This window comes from Aquarana catesbeiana, linkage group LG02 (genome assembly GCF_042186555.1).
Source record: "Aquarana catesbeiana isolate 2022-GZ linkage group LG02, ASM4218655v1, whole genome shotgun sequence".
Lineage (NCBI taxonomy): Eukaryota > Metazoa > Chordata > Amphibia > Anura > Ranidae > Aquarana > Aquarana catesbeiana.
Genome location: NC_133325.1, coordinates 785,404,209 through 785,429,345, shown reverse-complemented (window position 1 = coordinate 785,429,345; position 25,137 = coordinate 785,404,209). Strand labels below are relative to the sequence as shown.

The 25,137-nt window shown below is 44.3% G+C and overlaps 1 protein-coding gene across 5 annotated transcripts in view; it reads right to left on the bottom strand.

Moving 5' to 3' along the window:
• Positions 1-25,137, bottom strand: part of ZBTB20 (zinc finger and BTB domain containing 20) — a 1,365,016-nt gene that overhangs the window by 730,384 nt on the left and 609,495 nt on the right. The gene's annotated exons all lie outside the window — the stretch shown is intronic.

The following is a 25,137-nucleotide window of genomic DNA, read 5'->3' as shown; positions in this document are numbered from 1 at the left end:
CCAGTTACGTCACCGCACATGTGCTCTGAAGCTTCAGAGCTTTGTGCCAGAACCGAGGGCTCCCGCACGAAAGCAGTGGTGACAGCCCAGCGCTGGAGGGCTTAGTTATTAGGTAAGTATTTCACAATGTGCTAGTACACGATGCATACTAGCACATTATGCAATTGCCTTACATGTGTTTTTTTTTTTTTTTTTCTTTAACAGCCGCGGTTTACTACCGCTTTAAGCACCATCGTTTAATCATCTCCCGTGATTGGACAGTGAAGAAGCAGCAGAATACTGATGAGTTTTACCTTTGATCTTGTCTTATATTAGCACATGTGGCACAATTAATTGGCCCATAAAGCTGTGAGCAGAGAACTGGTGACTGTCAATTAGCAGCCCTCTACTCTGCCCCCCCCCCCACACGCTCATTGTAGCGCTGGGCTGTGGAGGGGGTGGGAGCGGCCGGCTCAGGCTCTCAGCGTTTTGCTGAGAGGCTGAGCCAGGTGCCAGTCCAATCATGTGGGCGAATCCCAACTCCACTGTAGCAATCTTGCCCAGCTCTGTGACGTCAGCCGACAGCAGGATTCAGCCCGCTGTCTGCTGAAAACGGGTCACAGGAGTGCAGAAGGAGCTGCACTCCTGTGATCCACAGGAGAAGTACAGCCAAACGAGCTTTCCCCATACTTCTCCTTTAAGGTAAAGCTCTGACCTGCTTATGTCAAATATTTATCGTGTTTTCAATGACCTGCTAAAATGCAACTGGAACTTGTATGTCCGAGCCCTCGTTCACATTGACTGCGGCTTTGAAATTGCGCGACTTCATCTGAAATTGCACGAGTTCAAAGCCGCAAGTCAGTGCAACTTCGGTGAGACTTGGAAGAGATCTGTGCGGTTTTATGCAAAGATGTCTATGGAAGTCGCACCCGAAATCACCAAAAGTAGTTTAAGAACTACTTTTTCAAATCTGTGCGGCATCACAAAGTTGGCGTCACACCGATCTGAATTTGGGTTGCACCCATACCAATATGGTGCAGATACTAAGCATTTGCACGATACCTGAAAACTATACTTTCAGGCTCGGTTCTTTCAGCTGTCAGCGGGATTCCCCCATTGACAGCTGAAATGTAAAAATTAAGCCGACAATTATCGGTTGTTAAGGAGCTGGGCCCTTGCGTCCTTAAAGGTGTTGTAAAGCTTTGTGTTTTTTCACCTTAATGCATCCTATACATTAAGGTGAAAAAACACCTTGCTCTCTCCGGGCCCCACTGAGCCCCCGTTTTACTTACCTGAGCCCCGAATCTCCGTGGGCGCCATCCCGCGTTGCTTTCCCCCAGCTTCTGTCGGCTCTTCATTGGATGATAGCAGCGCAGCCATTGGCTCCCATTGCTGTCTATCAAATCAATGACAAGGTGCGCCAGGGGGTGGGGCCGAGTGACACACTCGGCGGCTATGGCCACCGAGTGTATCATACGGGAGCGCATCCGCAAGCTAACCCCGCTTCCCAGAGGGGGGTTAGCTCTTGCAGGGAGGAGCCGAGACAGCCGCCGGGGACCCCAGAAGACGAGGATCGGGGCCACTCTGTGCAAAACGAACTGCACAGTGGAGGTAAGTATAATATGCTTGTTATTTAAATAAAAAAAAAAAAAACAAACCTATACAACCCCTTTAACAACCAATGACTCATTCAGCTGTCAGTGGGGTTCCCCTGTTGACAGCTGAAGTGTTAAAGAAGTCCAGTAATTGGAGCTGTCAAAAAAATCAGCGGGCAATGTTTATCAACAACGTTGCTCAGCCGCTGAAACAGAAAGGTAAAAAGAAACATTGTTTCTTTCTGTTTCTTCATCTACAAATAAAAGGGATGAACTTCCATCTGCAGATGAAGTCAGTTTGAAGCAACCTGTCAAGTAATTTTTTTATTTTTCTTTGTGTTTTTTAATAAATGTTTCTCTGTTTAATCCCTTATTAACAATTAATTTACTCTAATCAGCCTTAAAATGATTGTAAAGTCAGAAGGTTTTTTTTATCTTAATGCATTCTATGCATTGAGATAAAAAGCCTTTTTGTGTGCAGCAGCCCCCCCAATACTTACCTGAGCCCCATCTCTATCCAGGGATGTGGTAGGAGTGTCTTGGCTGCCTGGGACTCCCCTCATTAGCGCAAGCCAGCGGTGCGGCGCCATTGGCTCCCACTACTGCCAGTCAAAGTCAGTCAACCAATGAGGAGAGGAAGGGGGTGGAGTCGGGCTGCAGCTCCATGTCTGAATGGACACAGGGAGCTGTGGCTCAGCTCGGGTGCCCCCACAGCAAACTGCTTGCTGTAGGGGGCACTCAACAGGCGGGAGGGGCCAGGAGAGACGAAGAGCAACCCGAGAAGAGGAGGATCCGGGCTGCTCAGTGCAAATCCACTGTACATTGCAGGTAACTATAACATGTTTGTTATTTTTACCTAAAAAAAAAAAAAACAAGGCTTTAATATCACTTTAATTAACTTTTTTTTATATTCTCCTTCGCCATTTAATTATTATTTCCCTGTTGATTTTTACATTTGTTTTTGTTCACTTCTATTTTTATAAAACTAATAGTAATTAAAACTTTTTTTGTTTGTTTGCTTTGTTCGCTAATATTTTTACACCTTTAACATATATTTACACGATTCACATTGAAAAAAAGCGCAAAATGTAACAAAAAAAAAAATACATTATTTCATTTGTAAATGACTTTTCAATGCTTTGTACCATTGCTGGCAGCTGAAGTGTAAACAAAACAGTTGCGGTAGGTATCGGTAAATTGGTATTGGCGAGTATTATTAAAATAAAAAGTATCGGTAATCGTACAAAAAATTGTATTGGTGCGTTCTTAATTTGAACAGTGCGATTGACCTGTCAAATTGCATGACAAGTTGCACCAATGTGAATGAGGGGTAAGAAAGAAGTGTGTTCCCCGGTGGTTGTTAACCACTTTCCGACCACCCCATAGCAGATTTACTGCTACAGGGCAGCCATGCTGTGCAGAATCACATATATATAGATATATCTATATATAGATATCTATATATAGATATATCTATATATATATAGATATATAGATATAGATATCTATATATATATCTATATATCTATATAGATATATAGATATATATATAGATATCTATATATCTATAGATATAGATATATATCTATAGATATATAGATATATACACATAATTCTGCACTTGATTTTACTCACACAGGTGACCTGATCTTCGCCAGCACCGGCTGATCGTTTGTTACACTGACAGAATGCCATGTAAACAAGACAGGCTCTCATTCTGTCAGTACAGAAGACATGGATCCTGTGTTTCTGTAAAGCAGAAACACAGATCCATGCCTTACACTAAAAAAAAAAGCACCTCCCCAACTATACTGAACACTAGCTAGGCACATAGTTAACCCTTTGATCACCCCTGCTGTTAACCCCTTTGCCAGCCAGCGTCATTAGTACAGTGACAGTGCATATTTTTAGCACTGATCGCTGCATTAGTGTCACTGGTCCCCAAAAGAATCGTCAAAAGTGTCAGTTGGTGTCGAATTTTGTCCGCCACAATATCGCAGTCCCCCTATAAGTCGCTGATTGCCACCATTACTAGTAAATATAAATATACAGTAAAACCTTGGTTTGAGAGTAACTTGGTTTGAGAGCGTTTTGCAAGACAAGCAAAATTTTTAATAAAATTTTGTCTTGATATACAAGTAGCGTCATGTCACAACTGAGTATAAAAGAAAAGAGAGGCGCCTCTAAGTGTAGCAATATGGTTACATTTAATGAAGGTACAACATTCAGCAACATATTGCTACGCTTAGAGGCTCCTCTCTTCTCTTTTATACTCTGGAGCTCCTGCTGGATTTTGCTTCTAATCCCCTTGTAGAGGCTTCCATCTGTGGATGGACATTTTATAGTTACACAACCTGGTCACATTGCTATAATCTTTTTATAAGGACTATGAACTGAAGGACTTATGAATAAATAGTTGCGGAACGAATCATTTGAGTTTCCGTTATGTATGGGGAAATTCGCTTTGATATACAAGTGCTTTGGATGTTTCTGGAATGAATTATGCTCACAATCCAAGCTAAATATATATGTATATATATCCCGTAGATGGTAGACAATATAGCTTTTGCGCAAACCGATATACTATAAATAATAAAAAAATATACAATAAATCAATATACGCTTATTGGGATTTTTTTACCAAAAATATGTAGCAGAATACATATTGGCCTAAATGAAGAAATTAGATTTTTTTACATTTTTTTTATTGGAAATGTTTTATAGCAGAAAGTAAAAAAAAATAGTTTTATAACAAAGAGTATAAAATATTTTTTTTTCAAAATTGTCAGCCATTCTTAGTTTAAAAAAAACCCAAAAAAACACAGAGATGATCAAATACCACCAAAAGAAAGCTCTATTTGTGTGTGTGTGTGTGTGTGTGTGGGGGGGGGGGGGTTGTGGGAGGACATACATTTTATTTGGGTACAGCATCAGTTAAAGTGGAACTGCTGTCTGCTCCCATAATCTGTAATAAAACATCTTTGCCATTCTGAAGCTTCCCTCCAACCACTTTGCATATTATTTTATATACAATGCGATTCTGTACTTGCCAAATATGTGGCAGAAATCTCCCTCCACTGAGTCTGGCTGCAGCCATATTAACCGTGGGCAGCTGAAGCTGCTGCCTGTTCACTTCCTGGATTTACACAGACACACGCAGAGGCACACCTCCAGCTCTGCAGCTCTCATTGGCCCTCTTATGACTCATCCCCCCTCCCTTCCTGGCAAACTTTCAGGAGATTGAGAGAGAGAGCTGTGCATGATGTCATAAGCCTAGGCTAATGACCAGACAGGAAACAGGAAGTGGGCTGTATAAGGGATTTACTGGCAGAAAAAAAAAATGTTTTACTATCCAAAGTTAAAACAACAACAAGGGCAGAAGATTTAATAGATGGAAAGATGAAAACATGACTGAAGTTCTGCTTTAATCACTTCAGCCCCGGAAGATTTGGCTGCTGAATGACCGGGCCATTTTTTGCGATTCAGCACTGCGTCGCTTTAACTGACAATTGCGAGGTCGTGCGACGTGGCACCCAAACAAAATTTACATCCTTTTTTACTTACAAATAGAGCTTTCTTTTGGTGGCATTTGATCGCCTCTGCGGTTTTTATTTTTTGGGCTATAAACAAAAAAAGGGCGACAATTTTGAAAAAAAAAAACACAATAATTTGTACTTTTTGCTATAATAAATAATATTTTTTTTTTAGAAGCAAATTTTTTCTCAGTTTAGGCCGATATGTATTCTTCCACAAATGTTTAGTAAAAAAATCGACAATTTTGACACATTTTTGGGACCATTGGCATTAATACAGCGATCAGTGCTATAAAAATGCACTGATTACTGTAAAAAAAAGTCACTGGCAGTGAAGGGGTTAAAACTAGGGGGGCGATCAAGGGGTTTCCTGAGAGGTGATTCTAACTGAAGGGGGAGGGGACTGACTAGAGGAAGTGACGGATCGTGGTTCCTAGCTAATAGGAACACGCGATCTGTCACTCCTCCCAGAACAGAACAGGGATTTGTGCGTTTACACACACACTTCCGTGTTCTGTCCCTGGTGCTCGCTCGTGACTGTCGGCCACGAGCATCGGCACCCCCGCTATGTGGAAGCGTGCACGTGCCTTCTATCCCGATCCCGCGAGCCAACGTAGAGCTACGACGGTTCGCGGGATCGCGCCGACTTGCCGCAGTAAAATGACGGCGGCTGGTCGACAAGTGGTTAAAGTAACGCAGTGCCGTATCGCAAAAAATGGCCTGGTCAGGAAGAGGGGGCAAATCTTCTGGAGGTGACGTGGTTAATATTTATATATTTGTAATATAGAAGTTTATATCATTTTTACAGTACATAAACCAGTTTGTGATTTTCTTCAAGTCTTCATTATATATAGGTGCACAAGTCCATATTCTACAAAAAAATATCAAAACAATAATAAAAATAAGAAGCTAATCATTTCCTTGGGGAAAAAAAAAAAAATAAAGACCTTTTTTATATAAATGTGCATATAGTATAAAAAGCTGCATACATATATTAAAATAATCAGCTAAAATATTTTCTTTCTTTCTTATGCAAAAGACAGGAAAACAAAAGCAAAGCTGAGCTGATTAGGCAACAACCTGCCAAGGAAGAAAGGAAAAAAAAAAAATAAAAAATGCACACAGCAAAACAATTAGCCGAAATGCAAGGCAAAAGTCCGTTAATGTTATCCAGAATGACAGCACAGCCATTGTTTGGGCTGCCAAGGCGCTGCATGCTCGCTGGATCTAAAAAAACGTCCTAAGAGAATAATAAACTAACCAGATTAGACTAAGAGTGATGCTTCGGTACCACTTCCATCGGCGTTACAAAACTCGCACACTGTTCCGAGGTTTTACAATGCGAGCGGGGGAGCTGTCGTTTTTTTTTTTCGAGGGGGGGAAAATGGCTGCTCTGTGTTGGCAGGAACGAGAGTGCCAACAAACAGGGCCCTGCTTTATTATTTAACAGTTGGTACTGCTGGAGTCCTGGCACTGCAATAGAGCAATCTCTGTCTTAGTGCAAGTAAGCCTGATGTTAAGAGCTTATGAGCCAAATCATGTTTACCATAGTCTGTGAGAACCTAAACAGCCCCCATCAGATGGACAGAATTCCTAAGGTACAACATTCCTTGGCCAAATGAGCGAATGAAAAATTCAGAGAGGTGCGGAATCGTTTTTTTTTTTCTGAGGCTGCACAATTAAACTTTTGCAGATTGGGAAATCGTTGCTAACAAAATCACAAAGCCTTTCCCCGAGTGCACCCGATCAAAAAAAAAAAAAAACTGGTCTTCATCAGTAAAACCTTGACCCGTAGTCTACCCCCATAAAGCCCGCCAAACGGCTCTTCCGGTGTCACGTAGCCAACTGGCCCGGCTGGAAGAGCTCATCGAGCGAAAAAAAAAAAAGAAAAAAGGAAGCTCTGCCATCAAGCTCGGGGCGCCACCGGGGCATATGTGCAGAATTATAACCCTCCAGGCCGACAAAGCTGAGATGTTGTTGCGCGCTCCCACCAAAAACTCCCACCAAAGCGGACAACCTTGTCACAAATGGGTTCTGAGTACAAGTTCATCTCATTAGATGGTGGGGGGGGGGGGGTTTGATCACTTGCTTCTACGGAGCCGACTATACACAAATGACACGCAGGAGCCAAATGGAGAGGTTGTTGTGTTGGATGATTTTGCGGCTTTTGGGGGAGGACGTATCGTTCGGCTCGTTTGATCATTTACAAAAAGGTCCACGGGCCTTCCATGGCAAAAATGATGATTGCCAGCTATCGCTTGGACCTCGGTGGACTTTCTACGGTGTTGCCGTAAAAAAAGGCGCAGGAGAGAATTGAGAATATCTACAGGCAATGGGGGTCCACACCGTATTATTTATGCAATATACACACACAAATTGTTAAATCGGGGGGAAAATTCAAACATGCTAATTGCACATTCTCCGAGAGGTGAGAATATGATAAGAAAATGCCTCCTCCATTTAATATTTATAGACGTGAAATGTGAGAGACGCATCATTTTGTTTTGGGTCACACTGAAGCCATTAAACATTTTTTTTACATTTCTTTATGGAGGGAGCTGAAACTTCGAGTTGCCAAGAGACAGCCAAGGAACCTTAAGGATTTAGAGAAGATCTGTAAAGAAGAGTGGACCAAAATCCCTCCTGAGATGTGTGCAAACCTGGTCACCAACCACAAGAAAACGTCTTACCTCTGTGCTTGCCAACAAGGGTTTCTCCACCAAGTACTAAGTCATATTTCGCTTGGGGATCAAAAACTTATTTTACTCACTGAACTGCAACTCAATTTGTATCATGTGTTATTTTCTGGATTTTTGGTTGATATTGTCTCTCTCTATCATTTAAAATACACCTATGCTAAAAAAAATGATAGACCCTTCAAAATCTGCAGGAGATCAAATAAATATTTTCCCCCACTGTATCATAGTTACATAGTAGGTGAGGTCGAAAAAAGACACACGTCCATCAAGTCCAACCTATGTGTGTGATTATGTGTCAGTATTACATTGTATATCCCTGTATGTTGTGCTCATTCAGGTGCTTATCTAATAGTTTCTTGAAACTATCGATGTTCCCTGCTGAGACCACCGCCTGTGGAAGAGAATTCCACATCCTTGCCGCTCTTACAGTAAAGAACCCTCTACGTAGTTTAAGGTTAAACCTCTTATCTTCTAATTTTAATGAGTGGCCACAAGTCTTGTTAAACTCCCTTCCGCGAAAAAAGTTTTATCCCCATTGTGGGGTCACCAGTACGGTATTTGTATATTGAAATCATATCCCCTCTCAAGCGTCTCTTCTCCAGAGAGAATAAGTTCAGTCCTCACAACCTTTCCTCATAACTAATATCCTCCATACCCTTTATTAGCTTTGTTGCCCTTCTTTGTACTCACTCCATTTCCAGTACATCCCTCCTGAGGACTGGTGCCCAGAACTGGACAGCATACTCCAGGTGCGGCCGGACCAGAGTCTTGTAGAGTGGGAGAAATATTGTTTTATCTCTGGAGTTGATCCCCTTTTTTAATGCCAATATTCTGTTTGCTTTGTTAGCAGCAGCTTGGCATTGCATGCCATTGCTGAGCCTATCATCTACTAGGTCCCCCAGGTCCTTTTCCATCCTAGATTCAAATATAATTCAGCTCACTGACCTCTATGGTTTTAAAACCTCATGAGGCACCTCATGGCAAAGAACTCTCTGAGGATCTGAAAAAAAAGAATTGTTGCTCTACATAAAGATGGCCTAGGCCAGTGATGGCGAACCTTGGCACCCCAGATGTTTTGGAACTACATTTCCCCATGATGCTCTTACACTCTGAAGTCTAGTTGAGCATCATGGGAAATGTAGTTCCAAAACATCTGGAGTGCCAAGGTGCGCCCCCACTGGCCTAGGCTATAAGAAGATTGCCAAAACCCTGAAACAGGCAGTGCTGAAAAATAATGGTGGCCACACAAAATATTGACACTTTGGGCCCAATTTGGACATTTTCCCTTAGGGATGTACTCACTTTTGTTGCCAGCGGTTTAGACATTAATGGCTGTGTGTTGAGTTATTTTGAGGGGACAGCAAATTTACACTGTTATACAAGCTGTACACTCACTACTTTACATTGTAGCAAAGTGTCATTTCTTCAGTGTTGTCACATGAAAAGATAGAATAAAATATTTACAAAAATGTGAGGGGTGTACTCACTTTTGTGAGATACTGTACATTGCAGAGAATTATAGATGCATGGTCCCCGCTCTGCCAGTAATGCCAGATTCATAGAGCTTTGCCCTTCTGGTTATTATCAATGAATATACACAGACAAGGACGGACGGTTACACATGACGACACATAAAGACTCTCAGGGGCAGTCCGGCCTCTTATACACAGGTACGTCCCTTGCCCACATCTACGTGAAGGAAACGTACAACGCTGTGTAGATGGAAAGCATCGGGCAGGCAATTTCAACCTCTGAAAAGAAAACAAGTAAAAAGATACAATAACTGTTGTACGCACTAATGAATCATTGATGTGCACAGTTCCTACAGAAAAAAAAAAAAAGTAATATTATACTCGGTTATACTCGGCTTATGTTTTAATTGATTTATTAATATTTTATCACAGGAATGTAATTTAAGCGTCTAGTGATTTAGCTCTCATAAACCTTTAGCATTTTGCAAATTCAAATTCAAATTTGAAGCCAGGGCGAGCAATTAACTTTTCTATCATCTTGTCAGGGGAGAAGGTTCGTGTTTAATTTGAGACAAAGTGACAGAAATATATACACTGTATGTAAGACTGCAATTTAATTTCTGAGTCGGTGCCATCCACCTTCATTACTGTGATAGCGGGGAGGGATGATCTGCAGAAATGGCCTCAGAGCTGCGCATTCTATAACAAATATGGGGGGGGGGGATGTGCAACCAGAAAAATAATTACAATTACAGTTGAACTAAAGGCAAAAAATAACATATACAGTATGAAGCAATCTGTCACTAGAATTAAAGTGGAACTAAAGACAAAAACTTTTTTTTTTTTTTGCCATCTGTGTCCTATTGGGGAGATTTCCTTTCACTTCCTGTTCCATAGCCAAAACAGGAAGTGGGGCAGTGACGGCTGGTGGTATATTTTTTTTTCTTTGTGGGGGGTGGAGGTGCGGGCTTCCTCTGGGTGGCGGTCGGCGGCTTCACATTCTGTCTCCTCCTTCCTCAGCTTCACGACTTCCCCTGCATCTCCTCCTCCTCGGTGGCCAATAGGATCGCTTCTCTTCTCGGGCCAGTCGGGTCTCAGGACCCGCTTCCTGAGCTTGGGATTGGCCCGTGACGAGAATCAGGAAGACAAAGGCGAATATTAACCACTTAAGGACCGAGCCGCTTTCTGAGATTTGTTGTTTACAAGTTCAAAAAACTTTTGCTAGAAAATTACTTAGAACCCCCCAAACATTATACATTTTTTTTTCTAACACCCTAGAGAATAAAATGGCGGTTGTTGCAATACTTTCTGTCACACCGTATTTGCGCAGCGGTCTAACAAGCGCACTTTTTTCGGAAAAAATACACATTTTTGAATTAAAAATTAAGAAAGTAAACAGTAAAGTTAGCCCAAATTTTTTTTTTTATATTGTGAAACATAATGTTACGCCGAGTAAATTGATACCCACCATGTCACGCTTCAAAATTACGCCCGCTCTTGAAATGGCGACAAACTTTTACCCTTAAAAATCTCAATAGGCAACGTTTAAAAATTCTACAGGTTGCATATTTTGAGTTACAGAGGAGGTCTAGGGCTAGAATTATTGCTCTCGCTCTACCGATCGCGGTGATAACTCACATGTGTGGTTTGAACACCGTTTTCATATGGGGGAGCTACTTACGTATGCATTCGCTTCTGCACGCAAACTCGACGGGACGGGGCGAGTTTAAAATTTAATTTTTTTTTTCTTATTTATTTTACTTTTTTATTTTATTTATTTTACTTTTTTTATTTTTTATTTTTACACTGTTCTTTAAAAACAAAAATTGTGTCACTCCTATTCCTATTACAAGGGATGCAAACATCCCTTGTAATAGAAAAAAAGCATGACAGGTCCTCTTAAATATTAGATCTAGGGTCAGAAAGACCTCACATCTCATATTTACACTAAAATAACAATAACAAAAAAAAAAAAGAGCTAGGGGCGGAAGTGACGTCTTGACGTCACTTCCACCCTGCAATGATATGGAGACGAGTGGGGGCCATCTTCCCCTCACTCATCTCCATGACAGGCTAGGGAAAGGATCCGATCGCCTCCGCCACTGCCGACGGCTCCGGTAAGCGGCGGAGGGCACCGGAGCGCGGCGGGAGGAGGGGGGGCCCCTCTCGCGCCGCCGATAAAAGTGATCTTGTGGCGAATCCATCGCAGAGACCACTTTTATCTTGTAGCGGACCGCCCGCTGAAGAAGAGGATACCAGGGTTATGGCAGCTAGCTGCTGCCATAACAACGATAACTCTCTTCAAAGTACCGACGTATAACGACGGTGGCCGGTCCAGAAGTGGTTAATTCGCTATTGTCACACAACTGGGTGGGCTCAGGGCTCAGTGCTCTGCGCCCCGAGCCCAACCTTTTTTGAAGCCAATTAGAGCCTCAGACTCTAATCACGTGCTTCCAAAAAAAAACAACCTATTGGAATCCATTAGTCCGGCGCCCTGCATGTAAATTAGGGGCCAGACACAGGGATTAGGGGGGCGGCGCCCCTGCTCCCTGTATGGACGGGCCGCCACTAATGTGGGGGAATCCCTGGTTATCACAATGGTCAGCAAACTACTATTCCCATTGGAAGATTTTTCTATCTATTCCTGTTCTGGTGACCATTCAACATTTTGAATTTTCTTTCACTCTCAGTGCCGGTTCACACTGATGCGAGTCTGTTGAGGATTTGATGCGTTATAAAAAGCCTAGGTTCGCATGTCACCCAAAAACACATTGCATTCAATGACGGTCGTTCACATCTTTGCGTTGCGACTGCTATGCAAATACGATGCGGGCAACAAAAAGGGTGCTGTGCGAGTTTACTGCGCTGCGGTTTTCCTTTTCGTAGACATCAATGGAAACTGCACTGAAATCACATCTTGTATTCAGACGTGTGCGAATACTTTTTTTTCTGTGTAGATTTTCTACATATTCCCCCCCCCCTTGCAGAAATCGCAGCTGCGCCCAATCCCATCCAAAAACGCATTACATTCATACAAATTGCAATGCAAAATCGCACTGAACTCGAGGGAAAAATGTGAATAAGACTTGCACCCATTCGCATCGCAGAAGTGTGAACCCAGACTCAGTGATAATGGGATAAACAGGACAAATAGAGAAGGCGAATCTTCCCAACAGGGACAAAGATGACAGTAAAAACCTGACAGGTGTTCTAACCCCTTTCCACTCTATCAAAAAAAAAAAAAAGTTTTGCCCGTGTAACATGGGAGATTTACTAAAACTGGAGAATGCAGAATCCGGTGCAGCTCTGAATAGCAACCAATCAGCTTCCAACTTTAGCTTGTTCACTTAAGCTTTTGATAATAAAACCTGTAAGCTGATTGGTTTCTATGCAAAGCTGCACCAGATTCTGTGTGCTCCAGTTTTCATAAATCTCCCCCATAGTCTAAGGCCCCTTTCACCTTGATGGACTGATCGGGTCCACCTGGATGCACCCTGTGTTTTCGGGTGCATCCAATCGGACCACCCATAACTCTCTGTGTCCCGCTGACATCAGATCCGGTTCTGGTCCGGATGCTGATCGGAAAATACCAATCATACTCGCATAGAAGGCTGTAGCACCAATCCCCAGCCGTCTCTAGACTGAGAACTGAGCGATCAGTAACTCAGACTCTGCTCAGTTCTCTGTCTTCACTGAGCAGAGAGCCGGTGACTGTTGGCCACCGGCTCTCTGCTCTGCCCCTCCAGCGCTCACTGGAGTGCCGAGCTGTGGGGGGGGGGCTCTCGGCGACTCGCTGAGAAGCTAAGCCAGGTGACAGTCCGAGCATCTGAGTGGATCCTGACTGTAAAGTCGGGGATTGATCCAGCGGCTGGACCTGGACGGGCAGAGCAGAGAGCCGGTGACTGACAGCTGGCTTAGCCTCTCAGCGAGGGGCTCTCGGCGAGTCGCTGAGAGCCCCTCCACAGCCCGGCACTCCAGTGAGCGCTGGAGCGGCAGAGCAGAGAGCCGGTGACCAACAGTCACCGGCTCTCTGCTCAGTGAAGACCGAAGACTGAGCAGAGTCTGAGTTGCTGATCGCTCAGTTCTTAGTCTAGAGGCGGTTGGGGACAGCTGCAGCTGGGATTAGTGCTACAGCCATCTATGTGAGTATAACTGGTATTTTCCATTCCTGTACTTCTCTTCGAAGATCAATGAACGTAGGGAGGTTGCCGGGATATCACATCAAAATTTTGTTATGGGACTCGATTATCTGTAGTTATGCCCCTGGTTGTCCTACAAGTTAAAGTGGTTGTAAACCCTTACATATACCCAGTAAAGTGACTGGCCTCAGGTGATACACAGAGAACAACAATCCTCCTAGATAAGTTCTACTTGGTTATCTGCAGTCTTCTCTTCTGTACAGCCATTTAAAGACCAGAATTTATAAAGCCTATCTGAGATATCAGAAAAAAAAGGGGGCAGAGAACTGAAATTAAACTCTGCAGAGCTCAGTGAGCTGACTGGATGGAAGGGGCACCCCCTTCACATAGTACACAGCAACAGAGCTGAGGCTGTCAATTAGCTGGAGATCCCTTCCCTGTCACCTTTTTTCTCTCGGTGTCAGGGAAAACTTGTCAGAAGTGACTCATGCTGATCGCAGAGGAACAAAGCAGCAGACAGAAATGACACTTAGTGCTCTGGATCAAGACAAGTACACACTATAAAGGGATATGCTTTGTTCATATTTCTTGTCTGATGCTATGACTATTTTAACCACTTGCCGACCAGCCACCGTCATTATACTGCGGCAGGTTGGCTCTCCTGGGGAAATTACTGTAGGTGTACGTCGGCCGTTTTGAAAGCGATATGAGGCGCGCGCGCAGTGTGACGTTGGAGCCGATGCACATGGCCGGCTGCCGCGATGTCCGCCGGCCACCCGCGATTCCTCCACAAAGAGCCAGAACGGGGATCTGTGTGTATGTAAACACACAGATCTCCGTTCTGACAGAGGAGTCATATTTTACCAAAAATATGTAGAAGAATACATATCAGCCTAAACTGGTGAAGAAATTAGTTTTTTTTGGGGGGGGATATTTATTATAGCAAAAAGTAAAAAATATTGTTTTTTTTTTTCAAAATTGTCGCTCTTTTTTTTGCTTATAGAAAAAAAAAACCCGCAGAGGCAATCAAATACCACCAGAAGAAAGCTAAAAAAAGACAGCGCTGTCCAGACAGAGGGTCAGGGGGTCGTGCAGCCTCATGGGACAGTCAGAGTAGAATGAAAACTCCTACAAGCTTTAACCAGACACTGATAGAAGTCATAAGACTGCTATATACTGCTGATGAGAAAAGGTATTTAGCAGTTTATATTGATGTAGCACCCTGGTGTTTATGCAAGGTTGATCCGAAATTTTAACTGCCAGGTATAGCTACCTTGGCTAATTGTTGAGGATCAATTGATTTCGCTCTGGGTCTGTAGTTGTTGCGCTTCTCTTTTTTGCTGCTGGATGGCCGGGTACCAGGTGGCATTGGATGTGAGAGGGGCTGTGCAGGGTCAGATTATGGGTATATGGGGTGTCCCAGCCAATGGGCAGGGGTTTTCTTGGGTCCCTTGGCCTGCTGGGAGGGCCTATGTGTTTGGGTGGAGTCAGGTGATCACAGTTCTGTGCCACCTGGACAACTGTCTGGGTGGACGTGTGTTGTACTGCCCGGCCTGCTAGGCCTGAGATTGGGCCTATCCCGGGCACATCTGGCTGCTAGGCTGTCTGAGGGCCTAGCCAGAGGCAGGAGAGCAGCGTAGGGCTGGGACTGTGGTTTTGCCGGCCGGAGAACCTGTCGTGGTCGGAGGTAGAGGGGAAGCTGTCACCAGTAAGGGACCAACCACCTTATTACCAGGGACCACAGTGAGTAACTGAAGCAAGTACTGGAGCAGTATTCTCACCAACCGGGGACGGTGAAGAATCGGGAAACTTCAGCGGGTATCAAGCCAGGGACCCAGCCAGCGGAGGTGACACTTGCAGAGAAGCCTTGTGTGCCAAGCCAGGGACCAAGCAGGCCAGTGGGGTAAAGCTTTAGAAATATCTTGAGTGCCAAGCTAGGGGCCCAGCAGAGAGGCGGGGGTGACACTTGAGGAAGATGCTACAGTGAAGATGGGAGGAGCTCACGGGATTCAGTGGCAGTGAATCATCTAGTTTAGTGAGAGAGACTGGGAGCTCAGTGGGCTGAAGAACCACAAGAACTGATTGTAGTGGAAGTGAAGGAACTGTTACAACTTGTGTTGGAAACTGTTAAAGACTGTTGCCATAGGAGACAGCATTCCTACAAATGCAGATGTGGCGTCTTGCTGGATTGCCTTTCCCTGCATGGCTCTCCTCCTGTTGAAGTCTTGGAGTTTGTCAACTAACATTGCAACTACCTCAAGGTGTCCTGGCCCTAACCCTCTCTCCCAAAGTTCTGTTAAGAGAAATAAAAAATCTCTTTGCATTCAAGAAGCGTCTGGCGCCCAACAAATCTACCTTGCATTACACCCACTATGCCTCACAACCCACCACCAGGGCTGGTGCAAGGATTTTTGACACCCTAGGCGAAACCTCATTCCCCCCCCCCCCATTGGCTCCACCCCTGACTCCACCCCATTTGCCCTGCCCATGTGTACCCCACCTTTTTAATGAAGCACCCATCAAATGCAGCCTCACCAGCGCCCATCAAATGCAGCCTCTCCAGCGCCCATCAAAAGCAGCCTCACCAGTGCCCATCAAATGCAGCCTACCAGCGTCCATCAAATGCAGCCTCACCAGCGTCCATCAAATGCAGCCTCACCAGCGCCCATCAAATGCAGCCTACCAGCGCCCATATAATGCAGCCTCACCAGTGCCCATCAAAAGCAGCCTCACCAGCGCCCATCAAATGCAGCCTCACCAGCGCCCATCAAATGCAGCCTCACCAGTGCCCATCAAATGCAGCCTCTCCAGCATCCTCAAATGCTGCCTCACCAGTGCCCATCAAATCCAGCCTCTCCAGCGCCCATCAAATGCAGCCTACCAGCACCCATCAAATACAGCCTCTCCAGCACCCATCAAATGCAGCCTCACCAGTGCCCATCAAATGCAGCCTCACCAGTGCCCATCAAATGCAGCCTCTCCAGCGCCCTCAAATGCAGCCTCACCAGTGCCCATCAAATGCAGCCTACCAGCGCCCATCAATGCAGCCTACCAGTGCCCTTCAATGAATGTTTGCTTGCTTCCATTAATTCGGGAGTCGGGACACAGACATAGCCCTCCCTGCTGATGCTGAGACTTAGTTGCTTGCTGCAGAGAGAAGAGAGTAGGAACACCAGTGGGCAGGCTCCCTAGGCAGCAGTGCGCCGTAGGCAGGTGCCTAGTTTGCCTAGTGGTAGCACCGGCCCTGCCCACCACATACAGAAGGATGTCAGCTATCTCTGGCCCTGGAGGTTCTCATTAGACTGAAGTAGGCCTGGGACCTTGCTACATTTACAAAAAATAATTTCCTTGTTCTGCGCACTGTGGGAGACACAATATCGTGAATGCAGGGTCCTGGGTTTAGTATCACTTTAAAGATTTGGGAGTTCTTTACACGTTGGCAATGAAAAGGCTTAATACCATGACTCTGTGCATACTACGGATAATAAGACAGTCTTTCGGAATGGAAATAATTTAGAATAAAATTTGATGGTGCCCCTCGTTCCTTCTATACAGCCTGGGAACACCTCTGTCATCCACATGTTCCAGACTTTCTTCAATGAAAAAAAAAAAAGAAAAACACAAAACAAACAGAAAACGACATGGTGTTCTATGTGCTTGTGAGCTCTTCTTGCACTGCTTCCTGGAGTGAGTCCAGCTCGCAGCTTCTTACAAAGTGTTCCCAGTCGTCCCCTCTGTGCGGCTTTGTAGTGTGTGCACCCTACCATCAGATGGAGGGGATAGGTAACCTTTCCCACAGTCTGTCAGCTGCCGCCTTTGTTGTGCTTTGTCTGCGAGATTACCTGAAGTAACTCTGCGTCTGGCCCCCGTGGGGATAAGTTGGGAGAGGACAAAAGGTTTGATCTGAAAACAAGAACATTCAGGGGGGGGGCGGGACAAAATTAGGAAATTACAGACAGTTACAGAAAAAAAAAAGGAGAGACGGGTTCCTTATTTTTTTTTTTTTTCTTCTTTTCTTTGCCATCTGTTTCTCACAGCTCGGGCCTGCTTGCAGCAAGGCACAGGGGGATCTGAAAGGCCCCCGTCTTTAGTGGGCACCATCATTGCGTATGTGCCGACTTTCGGAGAAAGAAAAGAAGGATGGCTTTTAGTGCAAACAATACCGAACTTAAAGATACTTCCCTGCCGTGTACTTTGTTGGATCCGCTATACCGGACTTTCTCAACCTTTCTAACATAGAGGAACCCTTTAAATAACTTTCCAGTCTTAGGGAACCCCCGCAACAAATTACTATATCTACAACTCATGACGCATCCGTGTGATGGTCAGTGGGAAGATTACTCCTTATGCAGCGTACAAACGGTCAGACTTTTCGACCAGACTGGTCCGACGGACTTTCAATGGACTTTTGACGGACTTTTTAACAAACGGACTTGCCTACACACGATCACACCAAAGTCCGACGGATTCGTACGTGAGGACGTACACCGGACTAAAATAAGGAAGTTGATAGCCAGTAGCCAATAGCTGCCCCAGCGTGGGTTTTCGTCCGTCGGACTAGCATACAGACGAGCGGATTTCTGGGTCCGGCGGAGTTACCACGTAAAGATTTGAACCATGTTCCAAGTCTAAAGTCCGTCAGATTTTCGTCTGGAAAAGTCCGCTGAAGGTCCGATGAAGCCCACACACGATTGGATTGTCCGTCGGACCAGTCCGGTCGAAAAGTCCGCCCGTGTGTACGCGGCTTTACACTTGTGGCCATCGGGAGGAATTACTCCCTTATAGATAGCTACAAAGATCAGTGGTGTCGGTGGGAACTTATCTAAGAGGCAAACATTGGTCATTACTCAAAGAACCCCCTGCAACCTTTAAAGGAACCCTAGTTGAGAAGCCCTGCACTAGACTTTCAATTACAAATATAGAAAGCAGATAGGCTTTCAATACTTTATGTGCAACACTATAGCAGGGTTTCTCAACTCGGGTTCCAAAGATTCATTGATGAAATAATACCAATGATGGGGTACTATTCCTCCCATTAACATTAATGATGGGGTACTATTTCTCCCATTAATTAATACCAATGATGGGGTACTATTCCTCCCAGTGATATCAATGATAGGGTACTTTTCTTCCCATTAATACCAATTCCTTCCAGTAATACCAATGATGGGGTACTATTCCTCCAATTATTGCCGATGATGGGGTACTATTTCACCAATTATTACCAATGATGGAGTACTATTCCTCCTATTAATACCAATGATGGGGTACTATTCCTCCCACTAATCCACTAATACCAATGTTGGGACACTATTCCTCCAATTATTACCAATGATGGGGTACTATTCCTCTTAATAATACCAATGATGGGGCACTATTTCTGCCAGTAATACCAATGATGGGGTACTATTCCTCCCATTAATACCAATGATGGGGTACTATTCCTCCCATTAATACCAATGATGGGGTACTATTCCTCCCAGTGATACCAATGATGGGGTACTATTACTCCCAGTGATACCAATGATGGGGTACTATTACTCCCAGTTATACCAATTCCTCCCAGTAATACCAAGGATGGGGTATTATTCCTCCCAGTAATACCAATGAGTGGGTACTATTCCTCCCAGTAATACAAATGAGGGGGTACTATTCCTCCCATTAAATAATACCAATGATGGGGTACTATTTCTGCCAGTAATACCAATGATGGGGTACTATTCCTCCCAGTGATACCAATCATGGGGTACTTTTCCTCCCAGTAATACCAATGAGTGGGTACTATTCCTCCCAGTAATACCAATGAGGGGGTACTATTCCTCCCATTAATTAATACCAATGATGGGGTACTATTCCTCCAATTATTACCAATGATGGGGTACTATTCCTTCTATTAATACCAATGATGGGGTACTATTCCTCCCACTAATACCAATGTTGGGACACTATTCCTCCTATTAATACCAATGATGGGGTACTATTCCTCCCATTAATACCAATGATGGGGTACTATTCCTCCCATTAATACCAATGATGGGGTACTATTCCTCCCATTAATACCAATTCCTCCCAGTAATACCAATGATGGGGTACTATTTCTCCCACTAACACCAATGATGGGGTACTATTCCTCCAATTATTACCAATGATGGGGTACTATTCCTCCAATTATTACAAGTGATGGGGTACTATTCCTCCAATTAATAGCAATGATGGGGCACTATTCTTCCCACTAATAACAATGATGGGGTACTATTCCTCTAAATTAGTACCAATAATGGGGCACTTTTACTCCTACTGACCACAAGCACTATGTAATTATTTTACTCCTACTTACCACCAAGCCAGAGACATTGTCTTTTCTTATTGATGCTCAGGCATTTCCTACTCCCACTGGCCACAATCTGGCCCCTCCAAGTCTAAAGGACAGTAAACTTGCCCTTCATTTGGAAAGTTCGGAGACCACTACTGTAGAAGCTGGAAATCACTGTATACACACCGCTACTGCTGTGATCTCCACTAGCTTCCGGGTCTTGTGCTGAGTGGCTGCCCTCCTGTTGCATTGTAAATACAGGAGGATGCCAGCTCAGCACAAGCAGAGCATTTTCTGATTGGACAAGTTGGAGAGCATGATTTCAGTGCACCACCTCTTCCAATCAGAGAACATTTTGCATTCATTGCAAAAATATAAAGTGATCTCTGAATGGCACCCGTGCCGAATGGGCAACCTCCTGTATTCACAATGCTCACTTAACTGGCTCCTAATTCAGGTTCACCCTCTCCTTGGGCCCAGCACCTCTACCTAAATGGGCATTTCAAGCATATCTAAGGGCTTTTTTAAGATTTGGCATAGAATAGGAAAGGTTAAAAACCCTATCCTCTTTTCCCATCTGTGTTTCATTGTTGAGATTTCCCCCTAAACCTGTGTCCCATTGGGGAGATATCCCCTTATGTCCTGCCTTGTGAAAGGAAGTGAGAGGCAATCTCTTCAAATTATGGGAAATGTCTTCTTGAACAGTTGTAAGCAGAACAAGTGTTGTGGTTTGAATGATTTAGGGGGCTATTCCTGTACTGGAGACAACATTTTGGATCTCCCATCACTTTCAGTCTCCGTGAGAGTGGTCACCAGGACAAATAGAGAGGATCTTCCCAGTAAGGGCAACTGACAGGGGTTTTAAACCTTCCGCACACTACCAAAACAAAAAAAAAGTTACACCTAACCCTCCTGTCAGGGCTGGGCTCAGCCCTTCTATCTCAAAGCTAGCCGCTCAGCTGTCGTCTAATTGTCAGCTCCTATCTCTCCACAGTTACTCATCTGTTGATGATATCCTGCTTGTCAGTCCTGCCTACTTAAGCCGCACAGTCCAGATGATCTCTGCCTTCGCCTTGGTCACATCTCTAGAGACGCTCTCCTGTGTTCCTGTTAAAGACTTGCTTGGCTGACATTCCTTCTGGCTCCAGATCCTGCTTGCTGTTCTACTACGCTCATCTCTGGCTCCCTAACGTTTTGGCTTGTCTGACTATCCGTTCCGGTTCCTGAACTCTGGCTATGTTTTGACTACGTTTACTCTGTTTACCTTTTTATTATTATTATTATTAAACAAGTGTGATTTAACTGTACTTCTGTCTCAGTCTGATTCATGGTTTCTGACACCTCCTTACAAATAAAAGCTGATGGGGTAGAGGTAGCTGTTGGGGTGGTTGCCAAAATCACAGAGAACTTGGGAGTAGAGCTCTTTGTCCGGAATAATGCAACTCTTAGTGTAGAATTAAAATCAATTTTGGAAGTGTAAAACATACAAATCAAGCCAGCGCGTTTCAGGGGGATCACATCCCTTTCTTCTGGGCTGTTAGTGCTTGCTTTTGGCGTACAGTTGGCTCCAAAAAGGTCTCTAAATGTTATATGTAAGCAGAGTGCCAGCTTGAAGTGATGCTGGGGGGGGGGGTAAAAAAACCTTTTGGGAGCCCACCATTCTCCAGATGCAGGCACTAACAGCCCTGAAGAAAGGGGAGGAAATCCTCCCGAAGCACCTTGGCTCGATCTGTACATTTTACACTTCCAGTAAACGTATTTTATTTCTACACCAATAGTTGCGTTATTCCGGACAATGGGCACCTATCCCTCTTCACCCATGTTCTTGCTGAGACAACAACATTGTCGTATCAGAAAGATAGAGGCCCACACCTCAAAGGGGGTCCATTTCGTTAGTGCTTGCTTTTGGAGAACAGTTGGCTCCAAAAAGGTGTCTAAATGTTATATGTAAGCAGAGTGGTGGCTTGAAGTGATGCTGGGGGGGGAAATTTAAAAACCTTTTGAGAGCCCACCATTCTCCAAATGCAGGCACTTACAGCCCTGAAGAAAGGGGAGGAAATTCCCCCGGAAACACGTTGGCAGTAGAGTTTTAAACTTCCAGTAAACCTTTTTATATCTACACCAAGAGTTGGGTTATTCCGGACAACGGGTGCCTATCCCTCCTCACCCAAGTTCTTGCTGAGACAACAACACTGACGTATCAGAAAGGTAGAGGCCCACACCTCAAAGTAGGTCCATTTGGTAAGTGCTTGCTTTTGGAGAACAGTTGGTTCCAAAAAGGTGTCTAAATGTTATATGTAAGCAGAGTGGTGGCTTGAAGTGATGCTGTGGGGGGGGGGGAATTTAAAACCTTTTGGGATCCCACCATTCTCCAAATGCAGGCACTTGCAGCACTGAAGAAAGGGGAGGAAATCATCCCCCCCCCCCCGAAACACATTGGCTGTAGAGCTTTAAGGTTCCAGTAAACGTTTTTATATCTACAACAAGGGTTGGGTTATTCCGGACAATGGGCGCCTATCCCTCCTTACCCAAGTTCTTGCTGAGACAACGGCATGGTCCTTTCAGAAAGGTAGAAGCCCACACCTCAAAGGGGGGTCCATTACCACCATCCACCATTGGGTGTAACCCACTGGAAGTGATCCCTTCCCTACTACTCACGGAGCAATCCATCAACTACTAGTAACCAAGAAAATCAGTCCAGCACGGTTTCCAGCACAAACCAGACAAATCGCAAGAGAAGACAAGATGAATAATACTTAAAATGACTGTGACATCTCTGTATCTAGTTATTAATTAAATATTCCCACCTTTATTATACTTATTTGAGAAATTCCACTTTTTTAGTGATAAGAGGACCTAATGGGACTTTAAGCCATCCAGTTAAAAAGGGGGGGCCTGAAGCTTTTCAGCAGAAATCTTCCACCTAAGACACAAAGCCCCCCCCCCCCCCCCCGGGTTCTACCTAAAAGGCCATCTTTCTATTTCTACAATACAAATTGTGTATAAAAGAAAATGTTTCAACTAACGAAGCTGGAACGGAGAGAAAGGATCTTTCTGGCACTGGAAGATGTGGAGATGACACTAAGATATGAAGCAGGGATTCTGCAAAGATAATAAAATAAAACTATACAGTGCATAATTCACTTTACAAAAATTTTACAGCAGGCCTCCTGCAAACAAATATGTCTTCTCTGTGCTTATGCTTCCTTCACAGTCAACACTGAGCAGATTACATTTTTTGGACATGTCAAGAACAGGCCATTTTTTTTTTTTTGTTTATTCCATGCTGGCTGTGCTGTATTGTTTACACAATGGGAACAGCAGGTGCAAGGTGTCCGGACACCCCGGGGTGCATGGCCTGACTTGCCGGGGTGGGGTGTGTGTGCACCAAGGACGTGTATTTATGAACACTCGATTCTCTTTCCTTAGGGTGTATTATAGATTGTTACCGCAGCATGGTGGCATGATAAAAGTCAATTAGAGAATACGTATCGGCCTAAACTGAGGAAAAAAATGTGAAAATAAATAAACAAGAAAGAATAAAAAAGTAATAAAAATATCCCCTATTTTGTAGACACTATAACTTTTGCGCAAACCAATCAATATACGCTTATTGCGTTTTTGTATTTTTTTTACCAAAAATATGTAGCATACATGTCGGCCTAAACTGAGGAAAACATTTGGTTTTGTTATATATATGTTTGGGGGATATTTATTACAGCAAAAAGTAAAAAATATTGTTTTGTTTTTTTCAAAATTGTCGCTCTTTTTTTGTTTATAGCGCAAAAAATGAAAAAAAAAAACGCAGCAAATACCACCAAAAGAAAGCTCTATTTGTGGGGAAAAAAAGGACGTCAACTTTGTTTGGGTGCAACGTAGCACGACCGCGCAATTGTCAGTTAAAACAAGGCAGTGCCGAATTGCAAAAAGTTTTCTGGTCAGGAAGGGGGTAAAATCTTCCGGGGCTGAAGCGGTTAGAAACACATGTGACAACTTTTCTGCCCCTTCTCTAGTTTTTGCACCAATTGCCGCTTAGCGTGTAAACTGCTGACATTTAATAAAGCAATACATTGAGGGAATTCCAGATGTAAAGATCTCTAGTAAGGCAGAAGCAGCATCAGTTTGAACAAGCAAGTAGCAGCGCTCTCACAAGGGAACACACTTAAGTAGTGGAATCCATACACGGGTGTTCTGGCTCCAAAGTGTCTTCCGTTCACTGGATGCATTAAAAAAATTAATGGAAAGAGCCAGCAACTCCCAAATCCTTTAGAAGACTTTATTCATGGCATAGGAGTGGCATAAAAGCAAGCTAACGCGTTTCGTCAAGCTGCCTCGTTGACAGCACGATGCTGTGAACAAGGTTGTGTGCCGAAATGAGTTAAACTAACGCATTTTGGCACACAACCTTGTTCACAGCATCGTGCTGTGGACAAGGCAGCGTGACGAAACGCGTTAGCTTGCTTTTATGCCACTCCTATGCCATGAATAAAGTCTTCTAAAGGATTTTGGAGTTGCCGGCTCTTTCCATTAACTTTCAACATCGGTTTGTGACAGTCCATGTAAGAAAAGGAGAGAAGGATTTTGCAAATGCCCCAAATGTTGCTGACGTAAAGTGTTCTTGGGAAGTACAGTCACTGCCGAGACAAGGTCATCTAGCGCCCAGGGCGAAGATGCCAAATGGCACCCCTGCCCCCTTCCAAAATGTGACAGATGAGCATGTCCCATTCAAGTGACTGGGGCAGCCCTGCAACCACGTGCAAAGCATGTCCAATGAGCATTGTGTGTCAGAAAAAATCCCCCTCCCCCCAAAAATTTTTTTAGAGCACTAAGCTTTACTCCGAAGCATAAATTCCCTTTGTAAGCCAAAATTCTCCACCCAAAATAATTCCCCCTCTTCCTGTACTAATCCCCTCTCCTAGCTCAAATCCTCCCCCTCCCCAACTCCCCCTGCTAGCACAAATCCCCCCCCAATCCCCTCTCCTAGAGCTTATCCCACCCCTACATATTTACCCTCCTAGCACAAATCCTCCCCTCCCAAATGTCCTCACTGATCCTAAATCCTCTCCCCCATTCACCCAACAAAATCTCCCCCCAGATCCCCTCTTTTGGCACTAATCCCCCCGCCCCAATTTCCCCCTCCTAGCAAAAATCCCTTCAATCAACCCCCCCCCCCCCCCCCAGTACAGAAATCCACTCCCCTAGTACAAATCCCCTCCTCCAGATCACCCATTCTAACACAACCCAAAAAGATTCCCACCGTGCCCAGGGCAGCCTCCCCTCCTGCCCCCTACCCCTTGTCCCGGCCCTGAGGTACAGTAAAGGGTTATGGGAAATAAACAGCGGTTGAACTTTCCTATACATTTTTTTTGCATTGTCACTAAAACGGCCCCACTGGTTTCTCGCAGAA